This window comes from Ambystoma mexicanum, chromosome 5q, assembly GCF_040938575.1.
Source record: "Ambystoma mexicanum isolate Mex_15411 chromosome 5q, UKY_AmexF1_1, whole genome shotgun sequence".
Taxonomy (NCBI): Eukaryota; Metazoa; Chordata; class Amphibia; order Caudata; family Ambystomatidae; genus Ambystoma; species Ambystoma mexicanum.
Window position 1 is genome coordinate 819,640,990 of NC_090933.1, and position 13,233 is coordinate 819,654,222.

The following is a 13,233-nucleotide window of genomic DNA, read 5'->3' on the forward strand; positions in this document are numbered from 1 at the left end:
CCTCCACTCTCCGCCCTCTGCAACTTATCCAGAACAGGACTGCGAGACTTGTCCTTGGCCTCAAGCCCAGGGATCGTATCTCTCCAGGACTGAAATCTCTGCACTGGCTCCCAGTGGCTCCGAGGATTAAATTCAAAACCCTCTGCATTGTACACAAGGCCTTCTGGGGCCTGGGGCCGCAATACCTTCAACTCTCTCTTCCTAAATATCTTCCTTCTCGAGCTCTTCGCTCATCTGCTTCCAACTCCCTCAGGGTCAGTCGCTTCTCCAAGTAACGAGTTGGTGGCAGATCACTCTCTTCGGCAGGGGCCTCTCCCTGGAACAGTCTTCCTGCCTCCCTGAAACTCGAGGAGAACCATCTCCGGTTCCGGAAACACCTCAAAACCTTCCTCTTTGCTTCTGCTTTCTCTCCTCCCCTCCCTTGCTGAATTCCTGACTGAAATTGCACTGGTTACCTGGCCACCCCTTTCTGATCTCTGGCGCAGGCCCCGTCAACTACCCACCTACACTGCCTCCCTGGCAACCGCTGCACTTGGGGACCGGTTTTTTTCTGTATCCCTTCAGTTCCCCTTCCAGCACTTATGTCTGCACTTCCTTGCACTTGCCACCAGCTGGCTATTTTATGTGTTTTATTTATCTTATTTACTCCACTTCCCATGTACTGCACTTTCCCCTCTCCCTTCCCCCGCGCACTTTTCCTTCCCCCCTTCCCATGCACTTGCACGATCTGAATGACACCTGGCCTAGTAGGATCGTTGTCTGTCCTCCCTTTGTCCCCCCCTTGCCTCGTTGCACCTTGAAACACTTGTGTATAGCGCGTTATAAATGCCATATCATATCATATCATATCATATCAAAGCTTTAGACTATGTTGGGCCAAAATGGAAGCCAGATGCCTAAACATAACGTGCACCCTCTTTGTGAGAATCCTTTGACATCCCAGTCAAAAGCAGGGACCCAGCACGCCCTCAATATCCCCAGCGTGGCAAGGGTAAAGCTTGAGACTATGTTGGGCCAAAATGGAAGCCAGACTCCTAAACATAGCATGCACCCCCTTGGTGAGAATCCTTCCCATCCCCATCAAAAGTAGGCACCCAGCAACCTCAAAATTCCCAATGAGGCAAGGGTAAAGCTTGAGACTATGGACCCGATTCATGGAACTTTTTGCACGTCTCAAAGTGACTTTGCACTGCCGAAAAGCGACTTTGCACTGCAGACACAAACCCTGAAGGGAATAGTTTCTTACCTGTAACTCCATTTCTCCAGCATTGGTATCTTTCATGGATTCACATGCTTTGAATATTCCCCGTCGTCAGGCTGGGAATCCCCGGTACATTATATAGACCCTTTCCCGTAGGAAAACTTTTTCGACGCTTATGCGTCCTATCCACCTCGTTTTGTATCATGCGTGCCCGTGCCGTCAGGACGTCATGATATAAATACAGGCCCCGCCCCCGCGCTCCCTCAGATTTCGGCCCCCAAAGTAGTGGGGAAACCGGTTTGCATGATCAGGGGAGGCAGGTGGGCGCATGTGAATCCATGAAAGATACCAATGCTGGAGAAATGGAGTTACAGGTAAGAAACTATTCCCTTCTCCAGCATTGGATCTTTCATGGATTCACATGCTTTGAATAGATTACATAGCAGTACTACCCCCAAGAGGAGGTGTGCATGCAAACCCCTATACATTCTTCGCAAAAGGCCGTTCCCTAAGATTATGTATACATCAGTAATAGTTTACATAGGGAAAAAACTGACCACATACAGTCATAAATTCCACAGGATGCCACCCCGCAGCCGGGGCTTACCTTACTGGAATAGGTGTCGAAGCACCGCCTGTCCCATCCGGGTGTCTTCGGCATGTTGCTGCGACAGGCAGTAATGGCGGGTAAAGGTGTGTGTAGTCGCCCAGGTAGCCGCCATGCAGATGTCCCCTAGAGGGACTCCGGCCCACAGTGCCGTCGACGATGCCGCTGCTCTAGTTGAATGAGCTCTTGGCCGTCGTAGAAGAGGCTTCCCTGCCTTGGAATGGCAGTACGAGATGGTAGATGACACCCATCTTGAAAGTCCTTGCTTTGAAATGGCTTTTCCTCTAGCACCCAACCCATAGGCCACAAACAGCTGTCTCGTTTCTCTGAACGGTTGCGTACGATGAAGATAAAACTTGAGAGCCCTTTTTACATCCAATGTGTGTAGCATGCGCTCCGCTCCCGAGCATGGCTCCGGAAAAAACGTAGGCAACACGATAGAAGAGTGTTTATGAAACACCGAAGGAGCTTTTGGTATGAACTGTGGGTTAGTGGCTAGGACTACCTTGGTCTTGAAAAATCGTAAGTATGGTGGGTCCACCATTAGAGCCTGAACTTCTGAGATACGTCGGGCTGAAGTGATGGCCACCAGGAAGGCCAATTTCCACGACAGAAACTTCAGAGACGATGATGACATTGGCTCAAACGGAGGTTTCATAAGAGACGTTAAGATCAGATTGAGGCTCCACTCCGGTGGAAATTTCTTCTCTGGAGGGAAACTCCGAAAGAGGCCTTTAAGGAAGTGCTTAATCAGGCGGTCGCTGAACAATGGTGCCGAGTGCCGTCGACGAGTAAACCTGGAAATGGCTGCTAGGTGTACTTTTATTGACGACACCGACAGGCCCATTTGAGCTAATAACAGCAAGTATGGAAGGAGCTGTTCCGGCCTAATCGATTGCGGGGCCAAACCTGGTTGATCCTCACACCATTGACAGAACCTTTTCCATTTGTACGCGTATGAGGCGTTTGTGGAAGGTGCTCTTGCCGCTTGCAGGATACGTCGACAGTCCTCCGGAATCGTTAGCCGACCAAATTCGGCGAAGTCAGGAGCCAGGCCGTCAACTTGAGGCTGTCCGGGTCGTGATGCCAAACGACACCCTCCTGTCGAGACAGAAGGTCGGGGGTCTTCTGGAATCTCATCGGTTCCGCCGCCGCTAAGTGTAGTAGGTCTGAAAACCACACTTGTCTGGCCCAGTATGGGGCCACCAGAATTACCCGACATGGGTACCTGAGGATCCATTGCAACGTCCTCCTGACAAGGGGAAAAGGAGGAAATGCGTACAGGAATTTGTTCGTCCATGGGAATGAGAACGCATCCCCCAGTGAGCCCTGCTGAGGCCATCTGCTTGCGTACTGATGGCATTTCTTGTTGTTCTTCGTTGCAAACAGGTCTATGGAAGGGTGTCCCCATTCCTTGAATACTTGTTGAAGTTGTTGGTCGTTCAGCACCCATTCGTGAACTTCGTTCATTTCTCTGCTGAGGGCATCGGCTTCCACGTTTTTCACTCCTGGTAGGTGAAATGCTAAGATTTGTATGTTGTGTTGAAGGGCCCAATGCCAGATTTTCTGTGCCTCTGTCGATAGGGACCTGGAACGTGTCCCTCCTTGTTTCCTCAAGTAGAACATCGTAGTGGTGTTGTCCGTCATGACACGCACCACCGAGTCCCTCAGTTGCGGAAGAAAAGACTTCAGAGCCCATCGCACTGCTCTCAGTTCTAGCAGGTTGATATGCAGGGAGGACTCCTGCAAAGACCACTGGCCTTGTACCTGTAACATATCCAGATGAGCTCCCCATCCGCTCAGCGATGCATCCGTCACCACCGTCTTTTGGAACTCTGGTTCCAGTAGAGGCATCCCTCTCGTTAGGTGAGTAGACACTTTCCACCAGCCGAGTGCTTGAACTAGTTGTTCGTCGACGACCAGTCTGTCGGACCAGCGACCTCTGCTCTGTGCCCAACGGTCCGCTAGAAATTCCTGGCAAGGCCTCATAAACAGACGGCAGTTGTTTATTAACGGAATGCAGGACGACATGGTCCCTAGCAGGGACATGTACTTGCGCACAGAGACTCTGGTACCGCCGCTCCATTCCGACGCCTTGTTTTGAAGTTTCTGAATTCTTTCGCTGGATGGTTTCACCAGGCTTGTGTGCGTATGAAACTCCGCTCCTAGAAAGACCAAGGTCCTCGAAGGCTCTACTGAGGACTTGTTGAAGTTTATTGCGAAGCCCAGTTCCTGTAAGATGGACATTGTGGCTCGTAGACTGTCTCGTGTTTGTTCCTTGGATGACCCTCTGATTAGCCAGTCGTCTAGATATGGATAGACATGATGACCATCCTTCCTTAAATGGGCCGCTATAGGGGCCAAGCACTTGGTGAACGTCCTGGGGGAGGACTTGAGCCCGAACGGGAGGACCTTGAACTGAAAATGCTTTCTCCCGACGACGAATCTTAAATATCTCCTGTGTCGTGGGCGTATTGGGATGTGAAAATAAGCATCCTGAAGGTCTAGTGAAGAGAGATAGTCCATGGGTTGCACCGATCTGATAACCTCTTGGAGTTTTAGCATTTTGAATTTTTGGCTCTTTAGCCACTTGTTGAGTACCCTCAGGTCGAGAATGGGCCTCCATTTGCCGTTTGGCTTTTTGACAACAAAGAACCTGGAATAAACTCCTTGGCCTTCCTGTGCCACAGGAACTCTTTCTACCGCCCCTTTTCGCAACATAAGCTCCGCCTCTTGTCGTAGGATTTGGAGGTGGGGCTGTGTCGAGAATAAAGGAGGAAGACGCGGAGGCTTGTCTTTGAATTGCAGCGCATGACCCATGCGAATCGTGTCTAGGACCCATCGATCTTTGGTGATGCATTTCCATCGGTCGAAGTGATGAGAGACTCGACCCCCCAGGACGTTCCGAAGGCCGTCATTGGTTGCTGGTTTGCTTGTTCTTCGTTGACGACAGACCTGAGCCTCGCCGCCTGGAGGCTTGATAGTCCCTGCTTCCACGTGCCGACTGGGACGCTCGTCTGAACCCTTGTGAAGAGTACGAGGGCCTGTTAAATCCACGGTCCCTCGAGGCTCCAAAGCGGGAGTTTCCAGAAGCACCTCTGAAAGGGCGAAAAGAGCGAAAATTTCTACCCGTTTGAAGGGCGCCGAGGGACCTAGCAGTATCCGTGTCTTCTTTCATCCCTTTCAGCGCTTCATCAACCTTTTCGCCAAACAGGTGCTCCCCTTCGCATGGCATGTCCAGGACTTTGTACTGTACTTCAGGACGGAAAGTAGTACATTTGAGCCACGCTTGTCGACGAAGCACTACTCCATGGTTGATTTGTTTGAAACCAGACTCTGCTAGGTCCACTGCGATATTAATAGCGTGGTTCGAGGCCTCCTCGCCGTCCCGCACCAGTAACATAGCTGCTTTTCGGTGTTCGTCTGGCAGGTGTTCTAGGATAGGGGCTAATTTGTGCCACATTTCCCTATCATATCGTGACACGATCGCTAAGGAATTGGCTGCTCTTACTGTCGTCGCTCCGACCGAGAGCACCTTCTTTCCAAATGCGTCCTGCCTCCTAGCCTCGCTTTCCGGTGGCGTTGAACATTTTTGCTGGACCCTGGCCTTCCTAGCTGCTGCCGCCGACACCACCGAGTCAGACAAAGGCTGTGATGTTAGACATTTTGGAGTGGACTCCGGAGCTTTAAACTTTTTCTCGATCCGTCCCTTTATGGCTGGTTCCGAGAACGGATGGCGCATCGTTTTGAGACCTTCTTGCCACACGTGGTCAAGGATTGGGATGGCAAATACCGATTTTCTCCTTTGACCCATATGGTCAAAAAGGAAACAGTCTTTCCTCTGCTCCTCAGGAATCAAGCCGAATTCGGAACACGCTTTCCCCATCATTGCATGGAAGGCTCCCACATCATCAGGGGGAGATGGCTGTGTCTGGCTCCTCGTAGACTCCAATTCTACATCCGAATTCCATGTCGGGTCCCTCGACGGTGACAGGGAGATGTCTGACCCAGAGTCATCATGTATAGAGTCGGACTCCGACAACTCACCCTCCTCCTGAGCTCGAGGACGATCTTTTACCGCCTGGGGAGCCGATGGGTGATTCGTCGACGAGCGAGCCGTACAAGTTTGCTCGTCGACGGAAGGTACAGACAGAAGTGACGATGACGTCCCAGGTTGAGGGAACTGGGTATCCAGCCGCTGTAGTAGCTTCTGAAGAGTATTAAGCACATCCAGAGACAAAACTGTCTGGGGGTTCAGCAACGTGGATGATATAGGTACCATACCCCCGCTCGCACTCGTCGCCGTCGTCGTCGACGTGGAAGGCCGTAAGCCTAAATCCAATGGCTGCAGAACCATGTCACCTTCCCCTTCCGCCGAGCAGGCCGTGTCTGGCTGCAGTAAGACCTCAGGGGGGATCGGGTCATAGACCTCAGGCAGCCAAGCCATAGACTGAGTTTCCGTCGACGAAGGAATCCCAACCGCTGCTGCTTGAACGGTAATAGGCATCGTCAATGACACCGAGGTCGACGAGGAAGTCGTCGTCGTCGAGCCTTTAGACTTCGTTGTCGATTTTGATGCCGACTTCCCGGCTGAAGCTTCTCGACTCACGGAAGACCTGGGACGGTCCCCTGAGGAGGATTTAGACAGCGCCAGCCTCTCCGTCTTAGATGATGAGGAGGAGGAGGGCTTTTTATGAGATGAGGAGGATCCAGCATGTTTCCCCTTATGCTTGTCCTCAGGGCGAATTTCTGCTGGCCGCACCTTCTTCGATGGAGGCTCCGACTTGCTCCTGGAGGCCGTGGAGCCAACTTCCGAAGCCGGGTAGGCACCCGCTCCGTCATTAAGCCAGTCGACCAGCCTTCTTTTACGGTCCTTAAGGGTTTTTTGGGAGAAACCCTGGCATATCTCACATGTATCCGCCGTGTGGTGCGGGTGGAGACAGTAGATACAGTCCATGTGGCCGTCTCCTTCATAAACCTTTTTGAGGCCACAGGTTGCACATGGGCGAAATAACGCCTTTCCAGACATAATTCTCCAGATTTGAACTTCGCTTACGCGAAACAGACAAAAAAACAATCTAGTTATCACTAGTAGTAACACGAAGATCCCACTGCTTTGAAAGACGGTTGAAATCTGAGGGAGCGCGGGGGCGGGGCCTGTATTTATATCATGACGTCCTGACGGCACGGGCACGCATGATACAAAACGAGGTGGATAGGACGCATAAGCGTCGAAAAAGTTTTCCTACGGGAAAGGGTCTATATAATGTACCGGGGATTCCCAGCCTGACGACGGGGAATATTCAAAGCATGTGAATCCATGAAAGATCCAATGCTGGAGAATAATGGAACTGTGCAAAGTGTATTTTTGCAGTGCAAGGTCAGTGCAAAGTCAGTACAAAGTCATTTTTGCAGTACAAAATTACATTGCACTGACTTTGCACTGCAAAAATACACTTTGCACAGTTCCATGAATCAGGGTTTGTGTCAAATCACTTATTAGCATTGAAAAGTCACTTTGAACCGTGCAAAAAATTCCATGAATTGGGCCCTATGCGGGGCCAAAGTGGAAGCCAGATGCCTAAACATAGCATGCCCCCAATGGGTGAGAATACTTTGCCATCCCAGTCAAAAGCAGGCACCCAGCACTCTCATAATCCCCAGTGTGGCAAGGGTAAAACTTGAGACTATGCTGTGCCAAAATAGAAGCCAGACTCCTAAACATAACATGCACCCTCTGGCTGAGAATCCTTTGCCATCCCAGTCAAAAGTAGGCACCCAGCAACCTCACAATCCCCAGTGTGGCAAGGGTAACGCTTGAGACTATGTTGGGCCAAAATGGAAGCCAGACCCCTGAACATAGCATGCACCCCCTTGGTGAGAATCTTTCCCATCCCCATCAAAAGTAGGCACCCAGCAACCTCAAAATTCCCAATGAGGCAAGGGTACAGCTTGAGACTATGGGCCCGATTCATGGAACTTTTTGCACATCTCAAAGTGACTTTGCACTGCTGAAAAGCGACTTTGCACTGCTGACACAAACCCTGAATCATGGAACTGTGCAAAGTGTATTTTTGCAGTGCAAGGTCAGTGCAAAGTCAGTGCAAAGTCATTTTTGCAGTACAAAATGACATTGCACTGACTTTGCACTGCAGAAATACACTTTGCACAGTTCCATGAATCAGGGTTTGTGTCGGCAGTGCAAAATCACTTATTAGCATTGAAAAGTCACTTTGAACCGTGCAAATAATTCCATGAATTGGGCCCTATGTTGTGCCAAAGTGGAAGCCAGATGCCTAAACATAGCGTGCCCCCAATGGGTGATAATCCTTTGCCATCCCAGTCAAATGCAGGCAACCAGCACCCTCATAATCCCCCGGTGTGGCAAGGGTAAAACTTGAAACTATGCTGTGCCAAAGTGGAAGCCAGACTCCTAAATATAGCATGCACCCTGTGGGTGAGAATCCTTTGCCATCCCAGTCAAAAGTAGGCACCCAGCAACCTCACAATCCCCAGTGAGGCATGGGTAAAGCTTGACACTATTTGGTGCCAAAGTGGAAGCCAGACTCCTAAACATACCATGCTCCCCTGGGTAAGAATCCTTTTCCATCCCAGTCAAGCAGACACCCAATACCTCACAATCGACAGTGTGGCAAGGGTAAAGCTTGAGACTACATTGGGCCAAAGTGGAAACCAGACGCCTAAACATAGCATGCACCCCCTGGGTGAGAATCCTTTGCCATCCCAGTCAGCCAGACACCACTACCTCACAATCCCCAATCTGTCAAGGGTAAAGCTTGAGACTATGTTGGGCCAAAGTGGAAGCCAGACACCTAAACATAGCATGCCCCCAATGGGCGAGAATCCTTTGCCATCCCAGTTAAATGCAGGCACCCAGCACCCTCATAATCCGCAGTGTGGCAAGGGTAAAGCTTGAGACTATGCTGTGCCAAAGTGGAAGCCAGACTCCTAAACATAGCATGCACCCCCTGGGTGAGAATCATTTGCGATCCCAGTCAAAAGCAGGCACCCAGCAACCTCACAATCCCCAGTGAGGCAAGGGTAAAGCTTGACACAATTTTGTGCCAAAGTGGAAGTCAGACTCCTAAACATACCATGCAACCCCTGGGTGAGAATCCTTTGCCATCCCCGTCAAAATCAGGTATCCCAGCACCCTCACAATCCCCAGTGTGGCAAGGGTAAACGCTTGAGACTATGTTGCCCCAAAGTGAAAGCCAGATGCCTAAATATAGCATGCACCCCCTGGGTGAGAATCCTTTTCCATCCCAGTCAAGCAGACACCCAATACCTCACAATCGACAGTGTGGCAAGGATAACGCTTGAGACTATGTTGCGCCAACGTGAAAGCCAGATGCCTAAACATAGTATGCACCCCCGGGGTGAGAATCCTTTGCCATCCCAGTCAAGCAGACACCCACTACCTCACAATCCCCAATGTGGCATGGGTAAAGCCTGAAACTACGTTGGACCAAAGTGGAAGCCAGATGCTTAAACATAGCATGCACCCCATGGGTGAGAATTCTTTGCCATCTCAGTCAAAAGCAAGTACTCCCCATCCTCAATGGGACAAATAGGTAAAGCTTGAGACTGTTGGGTGAAAAATCCCATTTGACTTTTGTTTCAAATAAAAACACACATGAAAAAAAATCACATGCAGCTGCAGACATGCACCTACTAGTCATGTTGCTGCATGCATTACAGACCAGAGTCCAATCTCTTTCCGGGGACAACATCCGAAGAGGAGGAACCAAACGTGGATACATTCCTAGACCTCATAATATTATAACGTTCTGAGTCTCCTTTAAATATGATAGTACTGGAAACTTGACCTTTTCAATACTGCATTCCTAAGCAACTGGCAGAGCCATGTTTTGGGTTGGGCTTGTGCTACCAAAAGGTGAGACAAACAGTGCTTTACAATTGCAACCACAGAAACATCAAAACTATGTCACAGGATTTACAACCACATCACAAAGCCATTCTGAACCACAACTAAATATAATTAAAAAATGCCTTACATGTCTTCAAAAAAATACAATTATGGTTTGTTGAGTTCTATGCTTTTCCTATGCATGGGTCTGGGTATGGCATGCAGTCCCTTTCTTTGCTTTGTCAGACTATATTTATAAAGTGTAAAACACAAAACTCTAAGTCGCAGATTTCACAGTGAAGAACAGATATAGATGACCAGGTCATGAGGAAACCTAAAGCTCTTGGTGAGCATAAGAGGGGCAACTTTACCTTTTTTTCTTTTTTTCCAATCTGGGCCTATGAGCAGAGCATATTCCAAAGGCAGAAAGAGAACAGCTGAGCGCAAACAGAGATAAAACAGTAAGCATTCATATAGGACATGGTGAGTCTTTCATCTCTGTCTGAATGCCACACTGAGGTCTTTCTTTATGTTGCTGCTGTCTCTACCTGGGAGAGAAGAAAGGTCACTGCAATCATGGCAGCCGTCGTGGGGAATCGGAGCACAAACGATTGGAGTAACTTGGATTAACCAGAGGTAATTTTCTTTCCTTTGAAGAGGAGTTGGGTGAAACTGGGTGTTCGGAGGAGTGTTTCGTGTAGCTCGTAGGCTTATTTATTCAGGATAGGGGACTGATGTGTTTATATGGATGCGCTCCACATGTGCTCGGGCAGCGCCTGCCTGATGAACGTGTGCACGGCATCTGGTTAATTACTCTCTGGAAATACTGCTGGTAGTGTGCAGCTGCTGGTCAACAGTCGGTGCAAGCTAGCCCTTGTACAATGTGAAGCAGACGGTATTCATTAGCAGATGGACATGTTCTACACTTTTGGAGAATGGGGGTAGTTGAGGGGTTATGAGTTTATGTACTGGGGTATGTGTATGGGGGCTTGGGTTCTGAGTGTGTGTGTTGTGGGGCTGAGGTTTTGTGTGTGTGTAAATGGGTGGGAGATACTGTGTCTGGCGGAGCAGATGGTAGGGGCAGTTGGAGTGGTGGGGGTAGAAAGGGGTAGTTGCGGAAGGAGAGGGTGGGGCAGAAAGGGGTTATTTGGGAACAGGGGGAGGGCTGTGTATGTCAGGGGGGTGGCTGTGTGAGCATGCGCTGGGAAATTGTGTGAGAAGAGGGTTGGAGGAACAGTTGGGGGAAAAGAGGGTTGGGGGCACTTGTGGAAAATTAGTGGGAGGCTATTGGGGAGAATGGTGGGGGCAGTTGAGGCGCCTAGGTGCAGTGTGTGTGTGGGGGCTGTGTGCTGATTTGGGCCATGGGTGCTGTGTGTGCGTTGGGGTAGCTAGATGCTGTGTGAGGGGCTGAGTGTGTGGGGGAGGAGTGTCTGTATGGGTGTGGCTCTGTGGTTGGGGTCTGAGTGCCTATTCAGATGTCCATGTATATACATGTATCCTTTCTTTTTTTGTAGAATTTTTGAGATCTGTGTGCATGGCCAAGAGTTGGCCTACTGTGGACTGCAGATTGATAAGAAGAAAGCTTGCCACCAAAATCTGCAATGCCAGAAGAGTCCAAAAGAAGACTCCACCTTTTCGAAATGCAGAATGGTTGATTTTTATTTGTATTTTTGCAATTGGTTTTTATTCTTATAGAATACAGCTATGCCGTTGAACTGCATTTGGTAAATAAAAAAATGTTGAATACATTTTGTGCCTATGTTTGATTCAAGACATCTTATAGCCACAGCAATTTATACCTGCACAGTATTTTACTATCCTAATGTAAACTAGTTACACCCTAATGCAAGTGATCTTACTAATCGCCACGTAATGTACAACAATGTTCATCTTTAAAAGATTGCCTCACAGTTACTGATTACTGTGGTGAAACCATACAAGTATAGGTTAGGTGTGTGTGTGTGTGTAGAGTTCACATGCTGCTGTGTGAAAGTGAAGATGCAAGTGCACTTGTGTGTAGAACTACATGGTTGATCTGGTGAATTTGTAGGTTGGTGCCAACTTGTAAATGGTACATGTTTTTGTGCTGTTGGGTATGGTCTATGATTTCTGTTGGGGTCAGCAAATGTTGTTGTTGTTGTTGTGTGTGGTGAATGGTGGAACTAATTGATAGCTGCTCACAGTGATATTGGTTGAAGTGACAGTCGGCGGTCTCGTGTAGGCAGACCGTTAACAGATTCTGTTTTGGTCGCTGAAAGTGTTGTGTATTTTAGTGCAGTGCTTTGTAATTGTGGGAGTTTATTGGGTGTGATGCCATGTTAGCCAGAGATGAGAACTGAAATGAGGGAGTTTACAGGTGGATTTGTGACATTGTGAGGTGGATTTGTAGTTTTGTACACACAATCAGAGAACTTAGTTAGCAACATTTGGGTGCTCTAGCGTAAAAGGCAAAGATGGAAGGTGATGATTGCGAATTCCCTTGAGATTTCTCAGTACACTATTCATAATTAGTACCCAGCGAGGGTCAATCAGAATGTAACAATCAATCTGATTGGCCCTCGCCAGGGCTTTACCCGACCGGGAATCTCTTGAATCCCTACCTTCTTTCATAGCCCCGTCGTGTGGCAGTCACTCAGCCAATGAGGAGGCTTGGAACGGGGTAATCCCCACTTCGAGCCACCACACGGCTGGAGGCTGCCATCTTCCCTCACCGGGGATCGAGGTAAGTGTTTTCCCTCCCTGTGCCCCCCCCAATCCCCTCCTTACCCTTCCAACCCCACTTACCTTCTGTCTGGTGCATTTCGGGAGCGGATGCACTGGAAACACTTCTGTCCCCAGCGTGTCCGCTCCCGATACGCAACAGGCCGTCATGGAAAGGAAGAATGTACTACACGTAGTCCCTTATCTCCTTTCCATGGCGGCCATTTTTTTGTTAACTTTTTTTCAATGGCCGCCATGGAAAGGTAAAACAGACTTTGTTTTCCCTTCCCCGGTGGCCATTTTGTTACATTTTTTTTTCTGATCCGAAATGCCAGAGCATTTTGGAACAGAACAAAAATACTTTTAGTACCCCGGGCTTATGGGCCGGGGTACTAATAGCAATAAGCCCCTCGCCAGGGGGGCATTACCGAGTCAGGTAATGCCCCGGGGCCTTCGTTACGTCCCTCATGTAGCTATGTGCCCCAGGGCATTACCTGACTCGGTTTTGCCCCCGTGGCTCGGGCGTATTGCTTAACTCTAACTAGACCCGCCCTAAAGTAATACCACCCGTCTTAATCACAAGGAATACATCCTGGGGTAATCAAAACCCTTTTCCTAAATCTTTAGGAAGCATCTTGAAGTAATTTAAATTCATTCTAGAGTTGTCTGCAATAATCATTCACAATTACAAACCCATCCTAACTTTCTCATAGAACCATCCTGGAGTAATCCCCACCCATTACCGAGTCAGGTAATGCCCCGGGGCCTTCGTTACGTCCCTCATGTAGCTATGTGCCCCGGGGCATTACCTGACTCAGTTTTGCCCCCGTGGCT

The 13,233-nt window shown here is 49.2% G+C and overlaps 1 protein-coding gene across 2 annotated transcripts in view; it reads right to left on the reverse strand.

Annotated features, from left to right (window-relative positions):
• Positions 1-13,233, reverse strand: part of RMDN1 (regulator of microtubule dynamics 1) — an 857,211-nt gene that overhangs the window by 25,358 nt on the left and 818,620 nt on the right. The window lies entirely within an intron of this gene.